The sequence below is a fragment of the Stegostoma tigrinum genome, chromosome 3 (genome assembly GCF_030684315.1).
Source record: "Stegostoma tigrinum isolate sSteTig4 chromosome 3, sSteTig4.hap1, whole genome shotgun sequence".
Lineage (NCBI taxonomy): Eukaryota > Metazoa > Chordata > Chondrichthyes > Orectolobiformes > Stegostomatidae > Stegostoma > Stegostoma tigrinum.
In genome coordinates, this window is record NC_081356.1 from 24,295,551 (window position 1) to 24,315,300 (window position 19,750).

The following is a 19,750-nucleotide window of genomic DNA, read 5'->3' on the forward strand; positions in this document are numbered from 1 at the left end:
ACACATTCTCTTTTTTCTCTCTCACACACTCCCTCTCTCATTCTATCTCTTATACGCACAACATTCTCTGACACTCGCACTCGCACACTCTCTCTTGTACTCTCTCTCCCTGTCTCTTTCACACAGACTCTCTCTCTCTCATTCTCTCTCCCTCATGCCACTCTCTCTCCCTCATGTGCACTCTCCCTCTCGCGCACTCTTTCTCATTCTATCTCTCTCTACACAACACTCGCAACACACACACTCTCTCCCGATCTCTTTCACACAGTCTCTTTCATGCAGACTTCCTCTCTGCCATTCTCTCTCTCCCGCTCGCGCACACTCCCGCTCGCACACTCGCTTGCACACTCACTCTCTTTTTCTCACACACACACTCTCACACTCTGTCTCACATTCTGTCAGCCGCACTCTCTCACGCGCACTCTCTCTCCCACACACGCACTCTGTCGTCCCCACACACTCTCCCACACATACACATTCTCTTTCTTTGCTCTCTCTCACACACTCTGTCCCATTCTGTCTCTCACATATACAACGCTCGCACAGAGTCATTCTCACAAATGCTTCCTCAATATCTCTCTCATAGACACACACACAAGTCTCTATCACTGTCTGTCTCTCTCTTACACACATACTGTCTCTCTCTCATATGCGCATTGTCTCTCTCTCTCACTCGCAGTCTCTCTCCCCCACACACACTCCCACATACACACACACATTCTCTTTATTTTCTCTCTCTCTCTCATTCTATCTCTCACACAGACAATGCTCATACACACACGCTCCCTCAATATTTCTCACAGGCACACACACATGCGCGCACACACTCTCTCAATCTCTCTCTCACATACACACACTCTCTCAATCTCTCCGATGCACATACGCATTCTCTCTCTCACACACACACACTCCTCTCAATCTCTCTGATGCACACACACTGTCAATTTCTCTCTCTCACACACTGTTCCCCCCCCCCTCACACACACATTCTTTTTTTTACACTCACACTGTCTCTCATTCTATCTCTCACATGGTTAACGCTCGAACACACTCACTTTCGCACATGCTCCCTCAATATTTCTCATACAGACATACACACACGCGGACACATTCTCTCAATCTGTCTCTCTCTCTCTCTCTCTCACACATGCACACGCGCACACACACACACACTCACACTCAATCTCTCCCATGCAGACACACACACACACACACACACACACACACACACACAGTCAATTTCTCTCTTGCACGCGGGCACACACACACGCTCAATCTTGCACACACGCACAGCCTCTCACACTCCTTCTCTCTCTCACATGCTGTCCCACTGTCGAGCGCACACTATGTCACATGCCCTTTCCCTCGCGTGTGCACAATCTGTCTCCCCCGACATGCACTCTTTCCTCCACACACAACCAATCCCCCCACACACATAAGCTCTTTTTTTCTCCCTCAGTCTCTCGTGCACCCTCTGTCTCTTGCACGCCCTGTCTTACACTCTCTTGCACACTCTCTCTTTCACGCCACTCTGTCTCACTTTCACCACTCCCTCGCACTGACACGCTTTCAGACCTGTCTCTTTCACTCGTGCCACCCTGTCTCACTCGCGCCACCCTCTGCCCATCTCTCCCATGCACTCTCTCTCCCACGCACTCTCTCTCCCATGCACACTCTCTCCCACGCACACAGTCTCTATCACTCTCTCTCTCACGTGCGCTGTCTCTTGCATGCTGCCCCACTGTCGCGCACACACTCTTTCTAACACCACTCTCTCTCATGCCTCTCTCTCTGGCTGTCGCGCACACTCTGGCTCTCGCACGCTCCCTGGCTCTCGCAAACTCCCTGGCTCTCGTGCACTCCCTGGCTCTCGCGCACACTCTGGGTCTCACGCGCACACAGTCCATTGCACTCTCGCTCCTCACACTATTTAGCTCTCTCTCTCACAGTCTCTCGCTCTCTGTCACAATCCCTCGCACGCACACCGCTCTCCCACGCACTCTCACTCACCCATGCACTCCTTCTCTCTCCCACGCCCTCCTTCTCTCTCCCACACACTCCCTCGCTCTCCCATACACTCCCTCGCTCTTCCACGCACACACTCACTTTCCCACTCTCTCTCTGTCCCGCACACTCTTTCCCCCCCAGACACACTTTTTTTTCTCTGTCCCTCTCACATTCTCTCTCATTCTCTCTCACATGCATAATGCTCTCTCACACAATGCTCTTTCCCACACAGCACTCTCTCACACACTCACACTCCCACATACTCTGTCTCACATTCACTCCCTCTCTCACACTCTCTCTATCTCACACATTCTCCCTCTATCTCACACTGTCTCTCTCTCTCTCTCACGCACACACACACACACACACACACACACACACACACTACTCTAAAACTCTCTCTCCCTTGTGCACTCACACTTGCATGTTCTCACACTTGCGCGCTCTAACACTCATGCTGTCACTCTCTCTCATACAACTCTCTCACACATACTCACTTGCTCTGTCACATTCACTTGCTCTCTCACACTCTGTCTCTCTCTCTCTCTCTCTCTCTGTCGCGCTGTCTCTCTCTTTTCCTCAGAGGAGGAAGGAACAGCAGGTTTTGTTGATGTGGTTTAATGAAGAGAATGGGAGGAGGTGTGTGTGAAGCATAATGACTTGTGTTGACCAGTTGACTATATGGCCTGTTTCTGTGCTGTAAATGTTGCACACAACAGTGTACACTATAACATAATGTACACTCTGTATGCAGTTGAAGCCACCCACCACTTCATTGTGGACATTCCAGACTTTGAAACAACATTTATTCAGAATTATACTTACTGTGAAAGGTTTTGTAAACACACTTTTTGTCTTGAATATGTATTAGAAGTCATAGTTGCAGTGCCAGGGTTGGTGTTGAAACAGCCTTGTAATTTAATGTTCAGTTGCACATTGAAGGGTTCAGTTTTCTGTAAGGTGTGGTGTGAAGGACATGGTCACCAGCTCAATTGATGCTCGGCTGCTTCAGCATCAGCCTTCTATTGCAGCAGAACTGTCTGTAAGGACTTAGCCTTTCCCAGAGTGGCTCCCAATGAATCTTTACCATCAACATCTAATCCCTCATTAATCTAAGCAGCCCACAAGTTGCGCTTGCAAGCATATACTGTGTGTTTTCTTTCTGGTGCTTTCGATGCTCATTGAGAAAGTGGCATTATGTCATATGAGACAAAGAGGCGACATGAACATTTAAACCTAATACTGCTTAGGAGTATCGCGTGACACAGTAAAAGAACAAAAAAGACTTGCTTTTACATAATACCTTTCAAAAATTCGCTACTTGAAAGGCAGTGGAGGTGGAAACCATCACAACATTTAACAAGTATTTTGATGAATATGGTCAGATGTTATAGATGAAAGGCTATGGGCCAAATGCTGAGTAATAGGATTAGGATAGATAGGTGCTAGATGACCAGCACAGCCATGATAGGCTGAAGGGTCTACTTTTGTGCTGTCATATTCCATGCGTCTGAGCTTGGGACATCTCAAAGTGCATTTCAACCAAGTGATTTTTTAAAAAAAAATGTAGACATTGCTTGCAAAGCTGCTTTTAAAATCTTTACTGGTGAATAGATAATGTGAGATGTTAAACTTGTGATGCTGAAGTATATCTGATCAGTAATCTCCATGAGGTTTTCCTTGGCCTGTCTGTGATAAGTGTTAAAGACCTCTTGAAACACTTTTCCCTTGCAAACAGGCTGAGGACTTAAGAAGAGATTGGCTGTGAAGTGGATTGAAGATGTGATATATGAGTGCAAACCTAATACTTATGACTCTCTCCCTCATCTCTTTAATCATATTCAGATGTTATGTGGGCTTTGATGGTCCTTGTGGAACACCCTCACATGTCAGAGCTAATGTGTGATTAATATTGGGCTAAGATACTGTTAGCTATCGGGCACCACTGGATCATTTAGTGGGCAGTGAGCTAGGCCATGAAAACTTTTTGAGCCTTTCAATCCACAAGATAAATTTTATTGGGCATCCTATGTCACATGGGAGTGCCATTTCATTTTTTGGAACTTGGGATAATAATTACAACCCAAAAGACTCCACGAAACAATTCTGTTTTTCTTTTTAGCTGATTGAGAAAGTCCAATGGGAAATGACTTTCGAGTGCTTTCAATTCAGTTCTTTATATGCCCACAGTTTGATACGAATTACCAATCTTTATCCATGACAGGAAGAGAGGAAAGCTCCAGTGGTCCAGCTTTGGGAGCATTTCTGATGTCAAGATGAAATATATCTTCTTTTGTATGACAGACGTAAAAACATAAACATATGCTCTGGCAAAATTGTCTCTGGTACTGAGAGGAAATTTTCTGCAACAGTTGGTGCAGAATGAGATTTTTCAGGATAAAAGTGTTCTACTTTTAAGATCCCAATAACTTCTTTTATATGGTTTTATTTTTGATGTTTTTCTCCAGTGCTGCTGTTTGCATACATCCTCAGGTACTGCCCCAAACCTAATTTAATGTCCTCGCTAAATAATACCATCTCGGTGCTTTATTACTCAAACCTTTTATGTCAACAATTATAGTTTTTAATGCTGCCTCGTACTCTTCCTAATTTTCTCCTGAGTTTCCCCTTCAGTGTTTTTACTGTTTCAGTTCCTGAACCCAATATTTAGTATACACCTTTTTTTTTCTGGTCTACAAAGGTGGTGGAAGTTGAATAAATTAATGATTTCAAAAGGAAATTAAATTTGCACTTGTGAATTAAATAAAACTTACAGGGTGACTGGTATAAAGCAGGAGAATGGGACCAATTGGATTGTTCTACAGAGTACTGCTGCTAACTCAGTCGGCTAAATCTTTAAGATTACTCTTTCAAAGCTCTCTGTAGTGCTTTGCGGGCGCACTTTTGAACAACGGTTGGTATGTGACCAGCAAATGATTTGATACAATGTCAGGTGATGTGAATTTGCTGACATTAATTTTGATTGTTTGCTTAATTATTTTTGATATTTGTATGATGTGAGGAATGTGGAGGGTGGGGCGTAATGTGTACAACATAAAATTAGGGAGCAGGCACTTTCCTGGCCATAGTACTTCATTATTATAACTTAGGTGCCAATGAGGAATGGAAATATGGACATGCCATTCTGGTTGGCTTCTCAAGGCAGCTTAAAAATCATGCCACACAACTGGCAACCAGATGTTCCACTCATAATTTGAATGTTCCAAAGTGAAGCACTAGAACAGCTTGGTGTGTAGAGGGGCCTGGTTACAGTTTATGATTTTGTTGCAACAGAGTTGAAACTTGATGGGAAACAAATTTTATTCAGCTCCTGTGCAGAAGGGCTTATTAGGGCTTGTGGTACTGGGATTATGTTGTGGCTGTTGCATTTTTTAAGAGCTGTAACATTGACCAGCCATGACAGATGGGGGCAAGGTTTTACATCTTGTCAGTATTGATCTGTGCAAATTGTAGGAGACCATTCTCCCCTTTAATGAGAGGGCTCCAATCCCATTCCAACTTTACTGAGGGCTAATAGTTGTCCAGTTTTGCATAGGATGTATGCATCAATCATCGATGAAATATTGAAAGTTGTTGTGTGTAATTATACTGAAATCGGCTTTCTTTGCGGTTTAATGCAGTGGCCTGCAGTATCCTGTTTCCTGTCATATTTTTCATTGATGCATCAGTGGTAATAAAAATATATGAAGTCAATTTATCTGTTAATTGATGCAAGACCTTTGGTTATAATATACAGCGGAGGCTCTTCACTGTACGTGATCTTGTTTAGTGACACAGTAAGTTTCTTATATTATAAATGTGTTGGGAATTAGCCCTCAATTTTGCTCCTTAACAAGTAACACAACCATATTTTATTACTTTCTTAGCTGTGGGAAAAAGAATCATTTTCACCACACTCATTCAATTACTCACTCATCACTCACTCATCAAGTGAGATGTTGATCATTCGCAGGAGATATTTTGCATGAAACAGCTCATGTCTAAGAGGACAGTCAGTTTTGGTCCATTTTCCTCTTTTTGTCAAATTGCATTTGCTCTACCCCTCGATATTTTTCCCTTAAAGTCCACTGTATGAATTTCTAAAATACCTGGCTTCCTCCAACCTCGTTTCTCTTGCATATCCCCAATTTTCAGCAACATTCCATTGGTCATGGTACCTTCAGTCATAAACTCTGGAATGCCCTCTCTAAAACTCTTCACCTGTTCTTCCTCCTTTAAAATGCTCCTTAAAACTGCCCTCTTTGACCAGGCTTTGGGTCACTTGTCCCAGTAACCAGGGGAGATGGTATTCTATTGTTAATATCACAGGACCAATAATCCAGAGAACCATGCGAATGCTCTAGGAACACAGATTCAAATCCCACCATGTTAGCTTGTGAATCTTAAATTCACTGAATAAAAACCTAAAATTGACAGCTAGCCTCAGAAATAATGATGATGAAATTATCATCGATTAATTGTGAAAACCCATCTGTTTCACTAATGCCCGATAAGGAAACAATCCTTACCTGATCTGGCCTACATGTGATTTCAGTTCCACAGAAATATGATTGAGCCTTTAACTGCTGCCCGGATAGATGAGCAAGCCACGTCATTCAAAGCTATTTGTGTTGGGTTAAATCACTGACAACCATATTCCCCTGAAAGAGTAATTTAAATATTTCCCTATGTGGCTTATTGTCATAATGTCTGCTAATGCTCCTTTAAAGTGCCTTGAAATGTTTTATTGCTGGGATAAAGGTGCTATTTAAATTAAAGCTGTTAATTGTATTGCTAATGAAGCCAATTAAAATAAACACGAACAGACAAATTCTGGTTTACATTTGCCCGTGAAATAAGCTGCTTATCTCTGTGCAGTGGGCAAAAGTGGAACTTTTCGTAATGTTATCAAGAAACCAACTATGAGACTCATGACCAGTTCTCTGCCAGCATAGGGCAGAGAAGGTAGAAGTGAGAATGTTTCCCTTTCTCTCAAAAATACTCATCTGTGAAAAATCAGGAAAAAATTGCTGGGTGCTTCTTGATTTTAATACAACATTGAGTCATAATGTTGATAGTGCGGAAAACAATTAGCAAAGTTGTTTCACAACCTATTGTTGATAAGGTCACTAAGCTATCCAGAACATACAAAGTACCAGCTCACCACTGAGCCAATATGCCAGAATTTATGATTTGTGCATAAAAATCTCACTTGAGCATGCTGTGCTCGTTTCTGTGTATGACCATGTTCATTTTGTTCACAATTCAACACACTTGGTAGTAATGGCGATTATTAACTAAGTCTAAGCTAGATTTTGTCGAAGCGCTACCAAAGATGTCTCATTGACAAAAGTCTACATGTTATATTTTGTATTATGTAGCCTGGAGTTTGCTTTCTGAATAATGATACGGTTATCAGAATGTACCATTGTTTTAGAGATAATCAATAGTAACGTCTGGGTTCTGCACATGTGACATTAAATGTGGGAATCTGGAGGTTGCTGTCTAAGTTGACCTGCTCCTTTACAGATTCCACTATAAAAATTTCTCATCAGTAGACTCAACATTTAATGCATAATGTTCGTGGATTTATACATGTAACTGCTAAAGATGTCAGAAGGAGGACTGTTATATTCAGATGTAATGAGCTTTTGACGTTCTTTATTCTTACCATAGTCATTATTATTGTATAGCAACCTCTCTGGCCCTGAGAGTTAAATTTTACGGTTGTGGGATCTCATTCTATTAGAACTTATTTTTAAATAATATTTTAAAATAATTGTTATTCACTTCACTATATCTCTGTTCCGCCTCTGTTTCATTTTGGCAGATACCATTTTCTACATCAATTATGAGCTGCATTTATATAATACCTTTATTGGCATTGTATTGTTATAAATTTCTGTATTTAGCCAACCTACATGGGATGATTGATGCTTGATTTGAACTTAAAATCGTGCAATTCCTTAAATAACCAGGCTATCAGCCAGAATTTCACCAAGATTGTGTTAGCATTGCTCCATTCGTTTAAAACACTTTGTGATTTGTGAACTATACAGCAGAGGCACCAAAACAAGATCCAAAAACATCCAAATGCTCATTGTTCATATGCTCAGGCTGAATATCCTTTCTTGAGGGTCTGTTGTCATCTTAGTGACTTGTGACTTTTATAATGAAAGTCATATTTTCACTTTGTAACTCAGTAACTGAAACATTGAATAGCATAGAAGTACTGAACTGATTATACCTCTGGGAACAGATTTAAGTCAAAACTAAACTTGATTGAGAAATAGAAATTGTATCCAATGGTATACCCTCGTCTGACATGAAATGCATCAAAGAATATATATTTTGATAATTCAATAATTGTGTATTTTGAAATGTTTTTGACAGTATAATTACCTGTGCTGAATATTAGAAAGGTGTGAGAGTCACATATTAATGAAGTGAATGATGTGTCTGTTGGAATCCTTGGCCTACAAACTGGAAACTGTTACGTGCTAAACACTGGGTGTTTTTTTTGTAAATATTTTAGCACTTTCTCTTCTATTCCTATTTCATTTTCCTTTTTCAATTTTACTAATTAGCCACCAAACCTTTCCCTCCAAATAGAAGGAAAAACAGGGAGGGAAAGGCTCATACATACTCTCCAACTCGTCTTCTATTTGTTATTTCTCACTCGTCAGCAACTTACCTCCAGAGCTCACTTTGTGACGAAAGGTGGATTTGAATTAACATCAATCGTTCAACCATCAGATTTATGCTTGTGTTTATACTCCTCATGAACTTCATCCCATCCGGATGTGATCTCAATCATCACACCAGCATTCATTTCTTCCTTCCTTGTGTATTTGTTTCACGTCTACCTAAATGTATCTACATAATTTATCTCAACCGTGCGAGGTGATTGTGAGTTCTTCATTTTTGCCGATCTTTTGAGTGCAGAGGTTTTCTCTGAAGTACACATTCAATTCATTAATGACAACATATTTATCAGTCACAAATATTACCCTCTGTCACTGTCACAAAGAGAAACTATCCCTTTTCATACTTATTGGGTTATTTACAACTTTTGACAGGCTTAACCACATCATTCTCCTCCAACTGGACACCTGTATTGTTCACCTGCGTGGGACTGCTATTGTCTGGTTTCCTCCTTTCCAATCTAATCATAAATGGTACATCGCATGCAGTGGTTTTCCTTCCCAATCGCTGTTGCCTCTAGTGCCTCTTACTGTTTACTTTGTCATTGTTTCTGTATTAATCTAACCATATATTTATAACCAACTGGCACAGATATGATAGTAGGGCTAAGAGGACTTCAACCCAGACCTTTTGGGCTACAGGTAGGGACACAGCCACAATGCCACAATTGCCCTACCCAAAACAAGGGTGGCACAGTGGTTAGCCTCACAGTACCAGGGAACTGGGTTTGATTCCTTGGACAACTGTCTATGTGGACTTTGCACATTCTCCCTGTGCCCGCATGGATTTCCAGCAGATGCACTGGTTTCTGCCTTGGGTCCAAAAGTTAGGTGGATTCGCCATGCTAAATTGGGATGTGCAGGCTAGGTGGGTTAACTATAAAGTGGGATGCTGTTAAGACGGTCAGGGCAGGCTCAATTGGATTCTATGATAATTCTATGAATTCTATGAGAACACCTACTGTGTAGTGTGGTTATTTCAATCGTCTGTTTGGGCATGTTATGACACACTCTACCTCGGTAGGAAGGACTTGAACCTTCTGGCTGAGAAGGAGGCATACTATTAGTTCACCCATTGTCCTTCAGCTTGTTGATCTACATAGACTTCCAGTTAAGCAATTCCTCAGTAAAATTCTCATCTTGTTTTCAAATCCTTATATGACTTGACTCTCCCCACGAACTACTCCAGCTGTACAGTCCTCCGAGTTACCTACACTCCTCTAATTTTGACCTCTTAATAATCTTAGATTTATTCATTGCACCTTTGGCAATTGTGCTTTCTGCTACAACCCTTTTGAACAGTTATTTTTGGTGGAGATGCTTTGGATCTTTTTGACATGTTCGACCAATTGACTCCTCTCCCCAATCAGGTGGGAGGGTGAGGATGAAACTGTGAGAAAATTGGGGAGTGTTATTTTGATATTGAATGGATCATTCACAGGCAACATGGTTTGAGCTCTCTTGTTTCATTTGCTGATGGTGAAAGTTCAGAAGACTCACTATCAAATCTTTTCACATGAGGTCCATCAGTCAGTACAAAAAATGAACTTCCGCATCTTTTTTCAATAGATCTTTATTTTTTAAAAAAGATCTCTTTACTCTTCAGTTTACATTTCTGAAGTAACTTCATGGATAGATGAAAACCTGACATATTCTGACAGTTATTCTCTTTTCTGCTCAGGATGGACTAGCTTTGTTAAAACTCTCATCTGACAGTAAGGTGGGTTTAACTTTACCAGTTAGTTGTGTGGCATTCATGTTTTAACAAAAATACGTTAGAGATTTCCCACTTATTTTCCTTTGAAAGTGCACATTTCTTAAGTGTAGGTTTGTGCAAACATGCTACTAATTGCAACTCAGGTAAAGCATTCTCCTGTCTTTCATCAAGAGTTATCTGTCTCATAAAACTATACAGCACAGAATGAGGTCATATGGCCCATTTGTGCTGGCTTTGAGACAGCTCTAGCCAATTGCCCTTCCTTGTAGTGCCTTGCAGAACCTTCCTATTATCGGCTCACAACAAAGGGATGGTTGCTGTTTTGAATAGAAGGTAAGTTATTGGTTATGTGTGGAAGACAATATTTAACATTTTTGAAGTATCCAATCCTAAGATATGCAATTGTGGACAACTCACACATTAATCTATCCTCTAACCAGCTGATTCCAGGCTGATTCCCAGTGCAACATTAACATTTTACTGCATTTCACGCATTGTACAATATTAACTTAATTTACTTTGGCATTCTTCTTATAACACCCAATATTACCTACTGAAATAAAGTGTCACTTTTTTCAACCCAAAGAGCACAAGGCATGGTCAATGGGGCATATTTATATTCGGAATAAACAGCTGAAATCCAGAACCTCATGTAAAAGGATACATGTGAATGAATAGTAGATTTGTTCATGTTATGTAAATATTTGGCCATTGTATGCATATACATCTGTGCGTGTTTTCTGATGCTTGTGTGCATATTTACATATGGACCTCTCACTGCCTTATTCTGCTGAATTTAAGTCCAATTAGAATTTTACTTTTTATCATTATTTGATGTAATTAGAATCCCTACAGTGTGGAAACAGGCCATTCGGCCCAACAAGTCCACACCAACCCTCCTGGTTTCTGTGACTAGTTTTAGTTTATTTCTATCATGATGTAGCATCCGAGCGCACGGACAGCCCTCCCTGAGCAGAAAATGATGGAAAATATTTACAACAAACAGCAGAGAATGAGCGCCTGAAGAGTTAATAAAATTACTGGAAAGGAACTCGTACAGTAGTTTCCTACAACAGCTTGTTCTAAAGTCTGGTCATTCTGAACTGTCGCGACTCTTAACTTCAGTCTGCAGTAATGAAGTCTGCGTGTAAGTGACACATATATCACAACCCTGTCAAAATCCTGAAGCAGAGCAGAGTTCAGAGAAAGGAGCTCACTTGTAGCTCCGGGAGGTCAATGGAGGCAGAAATGCTTTCTCGCTTGGTGTTTCTGTGAGTTGCTCTTCTGGTCTGAATGAGCACAGTGCAGAGGTTCCTTGGCAATGTTCGATAGCAGGATGATGTAGTCTGTTGTGACTTACTGCATTCCATTCAGGTTAAACTAGGGAAATGGCATTGTGTTAAGATTCCAAGTCGCATGAATGTTTTATTGCCACAAGTGCGCTCAGTTCTCGAGGGATGGGGAGGGGGGGGACGGGGGGGAGACAGCTCAGGAACTGCCAGCAGAATACTTCCTTGGAAAATGTTACCACTGGTGCAAGAGACTGATTTGCTGTGACAGTCACTTTAGGAGGACTTCACATTTCTTAACAGTGGCTGTTTAAAATCTCGCAGTTGAGACAATTAACTGTTGAAGGAAATATGACGATCTGCATGCAAGGGGCTGGGAGGTAGGGAGAAGGAATGTGCCAGAGTGGAGCAGAGTTGCCTGTTTGTCAAAATGCCAGAAAGCCTAAAGCTGTTTTTGCAGTCTGCTACAGGCCGCGAGTGATCTGTTAACTGTGTACAACTGTCTGGGAGGCCTCTGCAGCTCATGGTACTGTATGTTACCGGGAATACTCCCTCATTCCTTCTCTTTTTCTCTCTCTCTCTCTCTCTCTCTTTCACCCTCTTTGTAAAGAAAGCAATATGATGGCGAAATTGGAAAAAAAAACTATATGAAGCATTTTAAGAGCTGCGCTCAATGAATAACGTTCAATTATTTATTAGACGCATCGTTGAATAAATAAGGGGCTTACTCGATAGATAAATGTTGGCTTTGGGGCAGAAAGTTTGAACTTGGATTAACGAGGCGTGGATTTCTTGTGAACTGCGGCAGTTTGCAGTGAAACCTTTTCAATTAAATTGTGGCCCAAATCGATTATTGCAAATATATAATTTTTTTTGCCTTAAAGTGTGTCGCTGTAACGTCATTCCCTGTCTCTGTGCCTAAGTGAAACACAAGCTTCAGTAAGTTTTGATCAATGACGGACACTGTGTAGATTCTTAATTTGCTGCAGCATTTCCTCGCTCCCAGATTTCATTCCGATTTCCAATCCTCCGCCTCCTCCTCCGCCCCCGTGCACTCTCTGCCCTTCCATACCTCCTCTCCCCACCCGGGTCGCAGCTTTTACCTCGACCGCCAGCTATTCGGCCCTGGGAGGCAGCCAGTCAATAGGTCCCTCGGGTGACATTTCTCACGTATTCCAGGCTGGCTTTGGCCATTTACCTGGAAAAAGGAAGAAAACCTTAACTTTGTGTAACCAGAAGATGTAACTAATGTGCAATTTTTTTGAAAAAGGTGCCTTTATTTTGTTGAGTCACAAGCGAGATATGAGAATTTCCTGGCGTGGGACAGCAGGGGACATGCCCTGTCAGATTATCAAGGGGCGCTCAGTGGTTAGCATTCGATTCCAGCCTCGGGTAATTGTCTGAGTGGAGTTTGCACATTCTCCCCGTGTCTGTGTGGGTTTCCTCCGGGTGCTCCCGGTACATCCCACAGTCCAAAGATGTGCAGGCTAGGTGGATTGGCCATGCTAAATTGCCTATTGCGTTCAGGGGTGTGTGGGTTATAGGGAGATGGGTCTGGATGGGAAGCTTCAAGGGGAGGTGTGGACTGGTTGAGCCGAAGGGCCCGTTTCCACACTGTAGGGAATCTAATCCTTAGGCCCTGGGATGTTTGGCCCTTTATCTTGGTGGCAATGAGAGATGGGATGGTCCAACAAGAGCCATGGATAGCATTTGGGGATCTCTGTGAATAATTTCTTGAACTAAAGAAATTTAAGGAGCGAGAAAGAATTAGAGGAATAATTGAAAGGAAGATTGATTAGAGGTAAGTCCCATGGGCAGAGAAATGAAAATCCAGAATAAAGTTTTAGATTAGGAGTGATAAGTAAAGGAAAATCAAGGTTAAAAAGAACTCAGCAATTCTTGACACATAAAAATGAGATTCAGCTGTTTACATTGTTCTATTTCTGGGACACAAAGGTTTAACAGTGTGGCAGAAACATATTCTCCTAGTCCTAACTTTCTATTGTGAATTTATTGAATACTTATTGAACGAGTGCAATGTCTATGGTAATGCCCAATCTGAGGGGAATCTCTTCCCCTCCCTCATGAGTTGCTGATGCTGTACTGATTGAAAACAATGAGTCACAGTAAACTTGGCTTTTGGAATATGTGAATTGAGGTGAATTCAGAATTACAACTTGTTCATCCCAACTTTGTTTGAATATGGTAGTTGTATCTGAGTAATTTTGTTAGTCAAGCAAAACAAACATGCAGGCCTGATGTCTCTACAGTGCGGTGTTGCATAGATGAGGGGAATGTGATTTGGATGTTGTAGGGAGAATTGGATACAGGCTCAGTACATGCTCACAACTGCCTAACATGCCAGGGTTTCATATTATTGCACTGTTCTCTTCTTGCATGAAGCTATTGAGACCGTAATGTAATAAATGTTTCTTGTGTATGCGTAGAATGGGATAATTATTGAAGAAATTACTCAATTCAAGGTAAAAATTTAACCTTATTTTGCAAGTGTCAAAATGGCATAACAGAACATGATGTTGAGGAGTTGTGTCCTGCTCTACCTGTGCCCCTGACAGAATTAATTTTTTTAATGGTAAGTTACAGGAAAAGTGATCTTACCCAGTAGCAAAATCCAAATCAAGCAAGGGGTTTAGATCAGTTGGTTGTATGGTTGGTTTGAAGTGTATAGTGATGCTAACAGCGTGGGTTCAATTCCTGCACCAGCTGAGGTTACCATAGAGGGTCCTCTGTCTCAAACTCTCCCCTTGCCTGAGGTCTGGTGAGCCTTGGATTAAATCACCAGCAGGCATCCAGCGCTCAAGAGCGATCAGCCCTGTTGTCTGGCAGGACTGTGGCAACTTTGCCTTTTCTAAGACAGATCTACCAAGATGTTGATTTTTTTTTTGTACTCTGGCTATTTAATTTTTGTAGCCAATATCTAGCCCATGGTATTTTTTCCTCATACAAAAGCACCCCACTGCTACGTTTTACAATGCAAATCCTTTGAAAACTTGAGTCCTTTAGAATGACCCTGAGGAGGTGACAGTGCCCTGTTAAATACGAACAGTGTTGAAGTAATAATGCAGCATTTTAGATGCAAACAAACTTATTTTTATCTCTTGTCTGTATACTGGGGCCTACTGCAGTTATGTCTATTAAAGAGTTATCTGCTATTGCTGATTAAACCTTAATGTTATCAAAAGATATGTTTACATCATTCTGTGTGTCTTTCCGTTATCTCTAGCATCACAGGCAAAGAAGGAAGCCATTTGACCCGTCAGGCCTGTACTGTTTCCGTTCAAGATTTGTCCCTTTACTCTGACTACCTGTATATATTTCCCCACAAACCTGTCATTTTCTCCCTTTCAACTATTCATTCAGTTTCCTTCTAGAATTTAATTTGCTTTCACTCAGGCAGCACATTTAAAGTTGTGATGATTTAGTAAAAAGTGTGTAATCTTGCTTTCCCCTGTTTCTTTTGACCATCATCTTTCAGTTGTGGCCTTTGACTATTGACCCTCCTGCCAATTTCTCCTTTGGCTTCTCTAAACCCCTCTACTTCTCCAGCCCCTTACTGTTTAAATCCATGCGTAACCTCCACTTTTCCAACAAACATTTTTAACTTCTCCTCTGGTTCAGGGTCCACTTACTACCCTTTTTTTTATACGGGAGTGTTTTGAGATGCTATCCTATGTAAATGCAATTAATTATTATTCAGTTGGTAATTATTGCTATAAATCACTTAGTATTGCCACCATGAGCTGCTGATTACAGAACATATGGGACTCTATCTGAAGTACAGCATCTCCTTGTGGCATTCTTATTTTGGTCACATTGTTAATGGAAAATCTCCACGTTTCTTCTTTATGATGTTGCAATAAGTGGACACACTGTTCAGCCTCTAACCTTTTGTCATAAACGTGATCATTTATAAATTTGAGGGTGATGGGGGAAAGATATCCTCCTTTTAAGAACCAAAATCATTTCTGTGTTTGCAAGTATTTAAAATATTCTCAGTTGAAATGATAAACTCCTGAAATTAAATTTCTGCCAGGCGTTTATTAGGACCCATTAATGTCTATCACATATAATCACTTAACTTCTTGTACCTTTTTTGGAGCACTTCAAAAAAGTCATGTTCTGGCTTCCTCACAATTATGATGAAAAGGTTTATGGGGTCATAAACTTAATGACCAATTGACTGTGAAGCAGAACCTATTTTATGAGCAACCTGCAAAATATGGCATGCACACTAAACCCTGTGGCCACAGTAATTGTTCCACAGACTGTTATTGTTAAGGGGTCATTTGCCTTTTAGTTTTTGATTGTCTGAATTCAAAGGCTATTAAAACATCAGGCGCTAAAAGGAGAAGGATTCTACACATGTCATGTCATTTCTGCTCCACATTAAATAGACAGGATACTGGTGATGTCTGTCTTTTGGTGAGCACTTGCAGCTCCATCATTGTAGCAGTGCAGCTCCCTCATTGGGTACCAGTTCCATTGCAAATTCTGGTCTTAGCTCCAGAGAAATGTGATAGAATGCTAATGTGTCAGTCATGCCTCAATGAGTAGCACTCTTACCTCTGAATTAGACGGTTGAGGATGCAAGCTCCATCCAGAGAGACACGAGCACAAAAATTTCTGTGACACCCCAGCGCTGTACTAAGGAACTGCTGCAGTGTAGAAGCTGCTGCCTTTTTTGATCAGACTTGAAACCGAGTTACCATCTGTTCTTCCAGCTGAATGTAAAAGATCCCATTGTGCAAATTTTGAACAAGGTCAGGAGACCCTCTCTAGTCAATGCTTGTCCCACTGTTAGCATCAATGAAAACAGACTGTGCGGCCATTATCATATTTCTTTGTTGGAGATGTGTATGCATGTATTGGCTCCTGTATTGCCAACATTACAATACGTACTGTGCTTCTGAAGTACTTTGTTGGCTGTTTGTGTAATGTGACATATTGAAATTGTGAAAGACGCGTTAGAAATACATGTCTATCTTTCTGTTGGAAATGTTGAGATCAACTGGTTGTAAACTTAAGTAAAAGCTAGGCTACTCTGGTGTGATTGCAGGAAGCACTTCTGGAAGTCTGGAGCTCTCTGCCCCTAAAAATGCGCTAGAGGCTTTCTGGGAGGCGTGAGGCAGGGGTGGGAAATGTCTGCTGTTTGGGGAAGAGTGATGTCTCCTGTTCGAAAGGGGTCTGATTCAGCTGTAATTAAGACATTTGTTGGCTAAGAGTGTGGAAGATTTGAGATGCACCTCAGCCATGATCTGATTGAATGGCAACACATGCTTGAGGGCTGAAAGCCTTTTGTTCCTATTCAATTTTGCAGAAAGCAGAAAAAAAATTGACTCTTAGAAGTTTTCTTTAAGTAGCTCAGTATTCATTGTAAAATAAACATTGGAAATTGGGCAAAAAGCTTCTTTGACTGATATTTAAGAATCATCTATTTGAGCAACTCAGAGAGAGTCTGTTTGCTTTTAGATTTGTTATGGAAAGGTCATAGACTGGATGGATTATGTGACCAGTAGCAGGACTGTGGGACTTGGGAAGAGGGAGGCAATGAGATGAAACCTCCAGGAATATGTCCAAGCCAGTGCTGGTAATCCCAGCATGGCGCAGGGTTCTGATTGCTAGTTAATATTTAATAAAGGTAAAGAAAGACCTGGTTTTGTGCTCAGAATCTCCCAAATTGTCTTGCAACTAATTGAAATAATTTTGAAGCATAGTCACTGGCAACCAGTTGACACACCATCCACTCCCACCATCAGCATTGTGATAACTATCAACTAATAGCCTCTCTGATGAAGGGTCTAGGCCCGAAACGTCAGCTTTTGTGCTCCTGAGATGCTGCTGGGCCTGCTGTGTTCATCCAGCTTCACATTTTATTAACTAATAGTGGTGTTGGTGAGTCTATCAAGCTTCTGCTAAGACTGAAATAATTCAAAATTATGTTTAAATTGTTTTCCCAGTGATCCAAAGGACTTTTAAATCTGGATCAATACCAGATTGCAGTTTTATTGCATTATATTTTTCAGTGTGCAATGTTTTGTTTGATATTACACATAGTAAGAGGTGATTTGGAGTCAGCAGTGATGATCATTTTATATACTACAACTCAGGGGTGATCTAGATCCTAGGTGGAACCATTCAGCACTGCAGACAATAATCCAGGATTTGTACTGGGGAGTACTTGACATTGCACAGTGTGGAACAGGAGTGTTTTGTATTGTGTGTGATGATATTCCAGGAATAACCTATACTTCAAAATTCTATCTGCATTGCTTACAATTGGAAAAATTCATCTTTTCTTCTTTCTGTCACAGCTGATAAAAGGAAGGACAGATTCCTCTTCAATAATAACCTTTTTCTGTTTGAGGAGAGCAGCAGTTTCCTTTCCTTTTTCCACTGGATCAACGATCCGCTTTCACCTCGTAGATATTCAGAGGTAACAATCTCTCGCCTATAGAGAGAGAATTTATTATTTTACATTTCTGATGTGTACTGACGCCCATCTCTGTCTGACGGTGACAATTTATAATCAACAGAAGAAACATCTTACAAGAAAAGAGAGTTCTCCAAGGGAAGATAGAGAAGTTGTCATTATTCTTATGAATTCTGCACTGGGTTACGCCTTGATAGTGTCATTTGTTGAATTAATTCAAGGAAACCATTATGGTACATGTTCTCAGTCACTGAAGTCATAGAGTCATTGTCATACAACTTGGAAACAGACTCTGGCAAAGATGAGTTGGACTGCAATCAGACATACCAATCTGACCTAGTCCCATTCGGTTCATTTCCCTCCAAAACCTTCCCATTCATATACCATCCAGATGCCGTTTAAATGTTGTATTTGTACCAGCCTCCACCACTTCCTTTGACAGCTTGTTCCAGGCACGCACCACCACTATCTGAACAAGTTATCCCTCAGGTCAGGTCCTTTGTCAATCGTTCCCCTCTCACCTTAAATCTATAGTTTTGAACTCTTCCACCTGAGGAAAAGAGACCTTGGCTATTCACCCTTTCCATGCTCCTCATGATTTTATAATCCTCTAAGCTTACCTATCAGTCTCCGATGCTCCAGGCAGGAAAGCCCAAGCCTATTCAACCCCTCCCTATAGCCCAAAACTTCAATTCTGACAACATCCTTGTAAATCTTTTCTGATCATTTGCAAGTTTAACAAAATCCTTCCTTTCAAAGGGCGATCTTAATTGTATGCAGAATTACAAAAGTGGCCTCGCCAATGTCCTGCATAGCTGCAACATGGCAACCTAACTTGTATACTCAGTGCACTGACCAATGAAAGCAAGCATACCAAAAGTCCTGTTCAACACTTTGTCTACCTGCGACTCTACTCTCAAGGAGCTATGTACTTGCTCCCCTCAGTCTCTTTATTTGGCAACATTCCATAGGACTCCATTTACTGTATAAGTCTTGCGCTGGTTTGTTTGACCAAATTGCAGGTCCCCATATTTATCTAAGTTAAATTCCATCTGCCACTCCTTGGCCCATTGGCCCATCTGATCGAGGCCTTGTATACGGAGACAATCTTCTTCACTGCCCACTACACCACCTACTTTGGTGTCAGGTACAAACTTACTAACCATACCTCCTGTATTCATATCCACATTGTTTGTACATGTAACGAAAAGCAGTGGACCCTGCACTGATCCTTATGGCACACCATTGGTCACAGGCCTCCAGTCCAAAAAAATCCCCCCACCACCACACTATGTCTACTACCTTCAACCCAATTTTGTATCCAATTGGTTAGCTCCCCCGGATCCCATGTGATCTAACCTTTCTAACCAGTCTACCATGCAGAATCTTGTTGAACACTTTGCTGAAGTCCGTATAGTTAATGTCTACTGCTCTGCCTTCGTCTTTATCACCTCTTACCAAACTCAAAAAATTAAGTGAGACATGATTTCCTACATACAAAGCCATGCTGACTAACCCTAATCAGCCCTTGCCTTTCTAAATACACGTAAGTCCTGTCCCTCAGAATCCTCTCACACAACTT

The 19,750-nt window shown here is 41.3% G+C and overlaps 1 protein-coding gene across 5 annotated transcripts in view; it reads left to right on the forward strand.

Moving 5' to 3' along the window:
• The window catches only part of bnc2 (basonuclin zinc finger protein 2), a 550,876-nt gene that overhangs the window by 210,445 nt on the left and 320,681 nt on the right, over nucleotides 1–19,750 (forward strand). The window contains exon 1 of one of the 5 annotated variants that reach the window (XM_048528061.2): nucleotides 11,504–11,575. The exons of the other annotated variants lie outside the window; for them this stretch is intronic. The gene's annotated coding sequence lies outside the window, so the exon portion shown is untranslated. Of the gene's footprint in view, nucleotides 1–11,503; nucleotides 11,576–19,750 lie in introns of those variants that run through there. 5 annotated transcript variants of the gene reach the window in all.